Here is a 9255-nt window from a genome sequence, read left to right as displayed (position 1 = left end):
ATCTTTCTTAAAAATTTATCTTAATTTTCACCTTAGATTATTTTTAGCTGTTGTTTTGAGCATTTTTATTTATGTCTATGCACTTCTAAGGAAGATATTGTATGTCACTTTGGCAGACAGTTGAGTCTGAAAGATTATTGAAACAAATCCTTTCAGCTGATGAAGTGCAATGTAAGAACATCATGTCTCTTAGATTTATGGACTTCCTTTATGCCTTTTTATTTTGCATAATCCTCTTGATTTTCCTTGAGATGATAGTTTGCGTACATGGAACCTATAAGAGGAATTTGGAATCAATTTTGGAGTCGGGTTTGAAGCACATGAAAAGATTGCATGTTCACTTCTCAAGTGGCTTGCTGACTAATGGTGAAGTGATAAGTGGTGAGATATCATGAAATTTCTCTTTACTGGTCCTCTGAACTTTGACATACGAACTCCTTCATTTTACTCTTTATTTTCAATATGCTAGCTCTGTATACGTGTCAAACTGCTTAGCGGTGTTATTATGCTTGTTATCTGCATTTCACCATAGGATTCATGCTAAAGATTATGAAAGGGGATTACTAAGACACCGATATATAACGTGAATTTTAAGCGATAATGGAAAATGACAAGCACTAATCGGCATAAATTGAGTTTTAGTGAATCTAAATGCTGTAGAGGGCTTATGATGATTTGTATCTTTTACCCTCTTCAGGTATGGGATGAGATGTTACCGTTTTGATCTATCTTGATGTTAGAAAAGCTTTGGAAGGTAAGCATGCTTGCTTCTTTCAAGTTTCAGTCCAGTGATGATTCTATGAACCGAAGCAATAACTGCAAGTCATGTCTTTCTCACTTTTCTTTAAGAGTCGTGGCCGAACATATATTGATCTGTTCTTGCCAAGCTACGATTCTTAAGTTGTCTTCGCTTGTTTTCTTGATGACTGCAGAAGGCATGAAGCTTTACATTTCAGACAACAAAGTGATATTGACTGAGGGTTTTGATGGGGTGGTACCTGTCAAGTGCTTTGAGAAAATAGAATCATGGCCAGATAGAAAACCTATACCTTTCTCAAATGTTTAAAATTGGATGATGAAATGATCAATTTTTCTCTCTCTTTTAAACCTGTGTGATGACAAATTTGTATTGGATCTTATAAAATTCATTTAGTTTGATATTACATCATTGGCATCCATTTCCCTCCAACTTTCCATGATGTTTATGGTCGTGATTTGTTTTTGTTATAATTGTGTTTTAAAGGTATCATGATCGTGTTGTGTTTTTGTTTCATAATTGCGTTTGATGTATTCAAGAAGGTATCCAGCAGGTCATGGAGGAAAAAGAAGATTCTTCTAAAGTACAGCAAGAAGGCAGTACTGATAAAAATTCAACTTGATGGCTGATAAGTGCATAATCGGAGATGCATGTGAATACTTCTCCAGCATACCTATTGTAGATACAAGTTTAGAGATTTGGTGGAGCTGGCCTGGCATGAAATCACAAGAATGATACATGTCCTGAGAATTTTCCTGTATTGAGAAAGTGACCTTTAGAAACTACAAATATAATGGTATCTCCATTGACAATGTTGACGCCCTTTTCCTATTTATATGCATATATATATTAATGAATTTTGGTCTTCCTGGTATTCTAGGTGATAGTTTATTCTTAATGGAACTTTGGATATGTGGTAAATATTTTCGTTTTGTGGAGTAAATTTTGGTACAAAAATTGCATATTAGTCCAACATCATCTGTGCATTCAATTGAATGTGTTTTTCGTATTTTAAGGATATTGCTTATGGATTCCTCAATGAAGATATCTTTCAATCGCTGCATTAGAGATGGAGATTTGATTATTGTAAATGAGAGGCATGATACTATGAAAGCTGTTAAAGTGTGCGAGAATTTGGCTATTCAAAATCGTGTCGGTGTATTTAAACATTCAAATTGGATCGGGAAGCCATTTGGTTCCATAATTTTCAGCAACAAAGTTGGATTCGTTTACCTATTGGCTCTGACACCGGAGTTATGGACTTTGGTTCTAAGTCATAGGACTCAGATTCTTTAAATTGCGGATATTAGCTTTGTGATTATGTACTTGGAAGTAGTTCCTGGTTGTTTGGTTCTTGAATCTGAGACCAGTAGTGGCTCCAACGGGTAAAGAGTAAAGAGTTTCCTTGCCTTGTCCCTCTCAGTTTTGATGACGTTACAGCGTCCGGCATGTGATAGGCCAGTTTAGGATTATTCTAGTTCAAGAAAAGACCCTTTCAGGAGTTTTGGAGAAATCTCCTCGAATAACCAAGCTTTTGAAGCTTTCAAGTCAATAATCCGTTAAACTAATGAATGGAGGGCTTTAAACAAAGCCAACAGTTGTTTCGGGTTTACCTATTTATTTTAAATATATGTTCAATGCTAAGTGATAAAGAAAAAGTGGAATGGAACAATCGCTGCAATTTTGTCCTATGTTCTTTTCTTCTTTTCCTTTTTCTTGTATAAAAAATTGTTCAAAATATAACTTTCTTTCCTAAATTTCTTTGCAAAATTGATCTAGATAGCCTTATCTTGTACAGGGGATTTTCAACTTTCCATGCTTTAATTGCAGCATGGGCCTCTCTCTACCTCCTCCTATTCTCAGATCTTTTTGACGAGGATTCCAATAATGACTTGATAGTTAATAGAAGCTCTATTATATCGAACATGATCTTAGGGGTAAGCTACGATTTTATCAATATGTGAACTGATTGTCTGGGTTTATTCTTTTCCTTTGATTAACATAGCCTTGGGAGTTCAAATTAGTCTATAAGATGCACTAATATTTGAACTACCAATTTCTATAATTTAATGGTATGTGGTTTGCAAAATATGTTCAATGCTGCTTTACTTGCTACACTTTGATCATGATGACTTTCTTTTCCTTCAACTTTGCCTGTAACATGCTTGGTATTATTTGTTGATGGTTAACTTGAAACATATTTCTTATTGTTTTTTAATAATCATTCTCTTGTACGGTTCTCTATTGGTTATTTTCTATCAGACTTGGCAATGGTGTTTTGGCATTTCCCAGCTTTAGGAGGTCTGGAGTATGTAAGTAGAGAACCATGCCTGATGTTATTTATATTACTGCTCTGAATTGGTCCCAGTTCCCAGAAGCAATTTGATTTAAAGCATCTGCTTAACCAATAATTGTGTTTCTTCATATAAGCTTTTGGTATTTTGCTGCTCTCTCCTTGAAATATTGGATCAACTAACATGTTCGTTTTGAAATTGGATGCTTAGGATTTGTTTGGTATTTTGGTTGACTTGTGCTACTGATGTTTTAATTCTACATATGGTTCTGAAAGGTCTTTGTCCTTTGTTTGCTTTTGTGAGTGTTGTCAGTTATTACTGAAAGTTGTCTTAACAGAAAAAGAAGATACCAGGGTTTTTCATGTTCAAGTAAGAGTTAGAAAGAATGCAATTGGCTTCATAATTGTTAATGGAAACAGGTTATCACTTCCAAGAGAAGTTAAGTGGACCACGTTTAAAATTTTAGATAATTTTGATGATGAAAACTGGTGAAGGCCACTCATTGATAGATTAGAGTTTAAGTAGCTTTCAGGAATGGTAGCTGAAACTTTGGAAGATCAATTCCAAATTGAACAAATGAAAATGTTGTTGGCATTAGCAAAATCAGGAATATGTCCGGTAGAGATATTGTATGTAATAAAGCTTGATTAGGTGGTTTGAACCAGGTAAATATATTGTATGTAACTGTATTGAAGCTCTCGAGGGTGTGTGGATTAGCAGCTAGGGGATTGTTTGGTACGATGTTTTGAAGTTGATGTATGCGAAGTTTGCTGTTTATTGCTGCCTTAATGAAAAATCCTTATTATTTTATTTCTTTCGTAACAAAGAAATATCAGTACTCACTGTTGCACTGAAAAAAATTTTAATTAGCTTTGAATTTTGCTTCCATTGGCTGAAAGCTTTAAAGCTATCACTTCTGGTAAAGATTTTACGTGAGCCTTTTTATTTTATTAGCCAAACTTCTGTAGCAACTGCTCGTGGGGCTTCTCCTCCTCATACCAATAATCCTAACCAAGCAGCCTCTTTGGTTTTTTAGTTACGAAAAATATTTGCTTAACTAAATTTAAGAGCATTTTTATAAGCTTTTTACCCTTAAGTCCTAAAATGGAGGTTAATATTTTAGATCCTTATGATATCTTTTCCCCCAATTTCCCCAATTTGAATTATAGGACCAAGAAAAGTTATGACTTAATTTGGCCCCGTTTGACTAAAAATGAAAAGAAGCTGTTTTAAAAAAGAACAGGAATAATAAATGAAAAGAAGCCGTGAGATTTGTAGTCAGGCTGCCCGTTTTTCTCTGCTATCTTTTCACATCGCGTTCTTTCCCATTTTCCAAAAAGAATTAATCTGTTGACTATTTTTCCAAAAAAACTCTATATTTCTTTATGCATCTCTCTCAGATTTCTCTTCCCCTTTATTATCTCCTTTTTTTTTCTTTTCTTTTTTTCTGATATTTTCATTCTCTCTTCTGTTTTCCTTCTTCTCTCTTCCTCCTTTATTGTCCGTTCATAAGAAACCCTAGCCCTGCCGCAGCCTCCACACCTTTCAGATTCTTACCTCCGATCAAAATCCATTGGTGCCTCCATTTGTTCGGTGATTCTCTGTCTCTCTCTCGGTCTCTTTTGAATTTTTTTCTCTTTTTTTTGCTTTGCATGAATCATTACTTCTACTTTGTCTTTGTCTTTGTCTTTGCATTTTCATTTCGTTTTAGTTTCAGATCTATTCTTTATTACATGCATTTCAGTGGGTTTCTTTATGATTTTTTGTTTTCTGTTTTATAAATCCTTTGTCTTTGTCATTTCATCCCTGTTTTTTGTTTCAGATATATTTATTCATCACTCGAAAGAAAGTAAAACGGCTGGGTACAGGGCAGAGGATTACTACTTGTCAAGGTGGTGTTGATCGTTTTTTCGGGAGTAGGCAAGTCTAATCTTCTCTCAATGTTCACCAGAACGAGTGGTTATTGTGTTGCATTAGAAGATGTTAAACATGTGTTGTTTTCTTTCGCAGTATATTTGCCTTTTTTGATCTCACAGTCAGTTTTCTTTTAAAGTTTCATATTTTAGAAGATGATAAATTTCATAAGATTTATTTATTTATTTATATTTTGTACAAAAATTGCAATGATCGATAATTAGAGAACAATTATTTAGAGTTTATAATAACAAGAACAATTATTGCAATGTTCCAAAATTTCAACGTTTTAATTACTTGAAACAGAGAGTAATACGATTCAAATTTTTTAAATAAGCACTGAATTTATTTTCATTCTTATTCTGCTCTGGGGATATCCCCGTCATATCCCGTTTCGGGATAAACTATTCCAAGATTATCCCAATCATATACCGTCCCGGTTTAGTATTTTTTGTGCACGGTTCAGTTGTTTTGGTATCCGGTTCAGATTTTGAACGTGTCTGGACCGGGCTACCTGACGTTGTTATTCCAGTCAGGGATATCCCATTCTAGGAATATCCCAGCTTGGGATATCCCATTCAAGGGGATATCTCGGCTTAGGGTCTAGGGGTTTGAGGCTTGGGGCCTGGGTTTAGGGTTGGGCTGGTGTTTTTGGGCTTTTGTTTCAGTGTTCTGGGCTTTGGATCTCTTAAGTTTTGAATTACTGGGTGTATGGCCCAAAACTGATTGAGCCCAATAAAGAAGTAAACTTGGGTTGGATTTCTATGCTTCCCTGAACGGTTTCTTCTTTACTTTTGTTTTTGTTTTTATTCTTATTTAGTTTCTATTTGTATTAAATGAAGTTTTGAATGGATTAATTGGATTGGTGAACTGCTCAGCTGCTTCTTCATTAAATGAGTGTATTAAATAATATTATGTGGCCAAACTACCAAAAAAATCCCTTTTTTTAATAATTACAGAAATAGGCCACGTCAGAGGGATGTCGAGGAACTTGACAGGAGATCGAGTCCACGTCAGCGCGACCTGCCGACGTGGAAGGAAATCGCGTCCTTGAGGAAGCGATTTCCTTCCACGTCGGCAGGTCGCGCTGACGTGGACACGATTTTCCGACGTGGCGCGGTACCGGGGACGCGATTTTGACGCTAATTTTACGTTTGTGTTTTCTGGCTTTTAGGGTTTAAGGTGCAGGCTTTTTAGGGGTTAGGGGTCCCGAAAAAAAATTTTCGAGTTGACGTATCCGGTCAAATAATGGGAAATCGCTTCTACTAGGATGCTATTTGAGAAGAAATTGTGAAATCGTGGCCTCGTGGACGCGATTTCGCTACAGTGGTCATGTAAGAAATAATTTTTTTTGATGTTTTCTGAGCAAATAGTATAAAATCGCTGATACAAGGATGCTATATTGGGCAGAAATTGTTAAATCACGCCCTCTTGGACGCGACTTCGCTACAGTTGGTCATGCTGGAAATAATTTTTTTTACATTTCTGAGCAAATAGTGTCAAATCGCGCCCTCGTGGATGCGATTTTGTTACAGTACCAAGTTTGGGCTGAGACTATAAATTAGGCAGAAAATGTTCCACAGAATGCATAACTCACAGCAGAAACATTTTAGATATGCTAAGAAACTTAGAGTTTCAAAATGAATGAACGTATTAGTGCTGTTATTTACTACAATGGTGAGGTTTGCCATACGGAGAATGGTGTTGTTTTTTTGTCGGAGAATACGGTGTGACTGTCATTTAGCCCGGGCCGGATGGTGCAGAGGTGGGATTATTTTCTGAACCGGAGCCTATTCCAACGGAAGGTGAAGATGGTGATAGGAGTGCAGATAATGAAGAAAATCCACGATTCAGTGCATACTCACCTCCAGCCCACATGCATAATGTCGATCTGTCAAATGATGATGCGTTAGAGTTTCCGGATCTACCACACCGGTGTGCGATCGTACAAGTCGGATGGTGTAGGAACCCAGGCCATACAAGTCGATCATGCCCTAATCGCAATAGTTGAATGTAATTATAGAAAAAGCTACCTTTTATTCAATTATTAATTGATAATTGTATTAATTGTTAGTAAAATTATCAAATTATTACAATTTCTTAAATGTTAGTACCAGTCAAAACAATTTACGAAATAACATTATGTAAAATTACAATTTCTTGAATGGTTAGTAAGATTATCAAATCCGCTGTTGTATGTTAGGGTTAGGGTTTAGGGTTTAGGGTTTATAATCAAATTAAGTTAGGGTTAGGGTTTATAATTAATTTAGGTTAGGGTTAGGGTTTATAATTAAATTAGTTAGGGTTTAGGGTTTTTAATTAAATTAAGTTAAGGTTTAGGTTTATAATTAAATTAGGTTAGGGTTTAGGGTTTATAATTAATTAAGTTAGGGTTAGGTTTATAATTAGGTTAGTTAGGTTTAGGGTTTGTAATTAAATTAAGTTAGGGTTTAGGGTTTATAATTAAATTAAGTTAGTGTTAGGGTTTATAATTAAATTAAGTTAGGGTTTAGGGTTTTTAATTAAATTAAGTTAGGGTTTAGGGTTTATAATTAAATTAGGTTGGGGTTTAGGGTTTATAATTAAATTAAGTTAGGGTTAAGGTTTTTAATTAAATTAAGTTAGGGTTAAGGTTTATAATTAAATTAGGTTAGGGTTTAGGGTTTATAATTAAATTAGGTTAGGGTTTAGGGTTTTTAATTAAATTAAGTTAGGGTTTAGGGTTTATAATTAAATTAAGTTAGGGTTTAAGGTTTATAATTAAATTAAGTTAGGGTTAGGGTTTATAATTAAATTAGGTTAGGGTTAGGGTTTTTAATTAAATTAAGTTAGGGTTAGGTTTATAATTAAATTAAGTTAGGGTTAGGGTTTATAATTAAATTAGGTTAGGGTTAGGTTTTTAATTAAATTAAGTTAGGGTTTAGGGTTTAGGGTTTGTAATTAAATTAAGTTAGGGTTAGGGTTTATAATTAAATTAGGTTAGAGTTAGCGTTTTTAATTAAATTAAGTTAGGTTAGGGGTTTTAATTCAATTAGGTTAGGTTTTAGGGTCTATAATTACATTAAGTTAGGTTAGGGTTTTTAATTCAATTAGGTTAGGTTAGGTTAGGTTAGGGTTTTCAATTCAATTAATTAGGTTTTTAATTAAATTAAGTTAGGTTAGGGTTTTAATTCTTAGTTATGTTAGGTTTTTAATTCAATTAAGTTAGGTTTTAATTAATTTAGGGTTTTAATCAAATAATGCAAAAAAAAATAAAGGAAAAAATAGTTACTTACTGTTAATTACGAGCGTTATTCAATTGGTTCGGCATCCGGCTTGTCGGACTTGGGACGATGATCCACCTTCAAAGAATAGTGTTATTGTGGAGGTGTTTGCAATCATGAACGGCGACGGAGTTTGAAAGCCATGCGTTGCTGGCGAATGGTAAAAAAGGAGAGCTCCCCGACGCCCCTCTTGCGACCCCTCCGTGCGGCGATGACCTAGTTATCGATGGTCCGCTCAGGCATTACAGGGAAATGGAGCTGATCTGAGGCATTTGGCTCCAAACCTGCCATAGGATTGGGGAAAATGGATACATGTACGGTGTTAAGGTACATATAAGGCTAGGAAACATACCTGGCATCATAGGGAAGGCGATTGCGTGTGGTATCGCTGATTGAATTGCTGCATCAGGTGACTGCAGTCGGTTGCTCTCGTTGGGGATGGTGCTTCCATGGCCGCTATGATGAGCCGGCTGAATGTCGGGCCTCGTTGATGTGCTGCCATCGTACTCTTGTCCCCTTGATTTAGAGGGCCGCACCTTTCCCTTTCCGACTCGTATTTGCCGCCGCCTCTCCTCTGGCGTAAGTAAATACGGCTTCCCATGGATCCTAAACCATGGCATGGTATTCTGAAACGCACGCTAACTCGGGAACGATGATTTGTTCTCGAGTAGGTAGATTACTCATAGCCGATTTTCCCATATTTCTGTGTACTCTGACCAGTATCTAGGCCAATCCGTACCTAATAGCCGAAGGCTCGATTTGTGGTGCTCGTCAAACACCTCAGGGTCCGTAAGGGATCGGTTGTCTACATCCAAACTGTCGTAGGACTCTGTCTGTTTGGTGGGGGCTCCACAGTTGCGTAGTTTGATCAACACCACTTTCACGTGCCAAGAGTTGGGGTTTGTAAAAACCTTCCGGGTGACTGGCCCGGATTGCCGGATCCTCGTATGTGTCCATGAAACTACATGAACATGATAGAAATATTACTGTAGGTATACATAATACTAAAATATCAATCTATAGCGAA

At 35.9% G+C, this 9255-nt stretch overlaps 1 long non-coding RNA gene across 5 annotated transcripts; it reads left to right on the top strand.

Annotated features, from left to right (window-relative positions):
* The first annotated feature begins 20 nt into the window (after positions 1 to 20).
* On the top strand, positions 21 to 5216 carry LOC107907394 (uncharacterized). 5 transcript variants are annotated; one of them, XR_005925237.1, is made up of 7 exons: positions 21 to 171; positions 259 to 381; positions 698 to 754; positions 1300 to 1409; positions 1774 to 2694; positions 3020 to 3069; positions 4874 to 5216. It is a non-coding gene; the product is annotated as an uncharacterized lncRNA (long non-coding RNA). The 5 variants fall into 5 exon arrangements; XR_005925238.1 differs by lacking the exon at positions 3020 to 3069 and having other exon boundaries at positions 22 to 171; XR_005925235.1 differs by lacking the exons at positions 1774 to 2694; positions 3020 to 3069; positions 4874 to 5216 and having other exon boundaries at positions 48 to 171; positions 1311 to 1614.
* Positions 5217 to 9255: the final 4039 nt, after the last annotated feature.

This window comes from Gossypium hirsutum, unplaced genomic scaffold (genome assembly GCF_007990345.1).
Source record: "Gossypium hirsutum isolate 1008001.06 unplaced genomic scaffold, Gossypium_hirsutum_v2.1 scaffold_1407, whole genome shotgun sequence".
In the NCBI taxonomy this organism is placed as follows: domain Eukaryota; kingdom Viridiplantae; phylum Streptophyta; class Magnoliopsida; order Malvales; family Malvaceae; genus Gossypium; species Gossypium hirsutum.
This window is presented reverse-complemented; position numbering and strand designations above follow the sequence as displayed.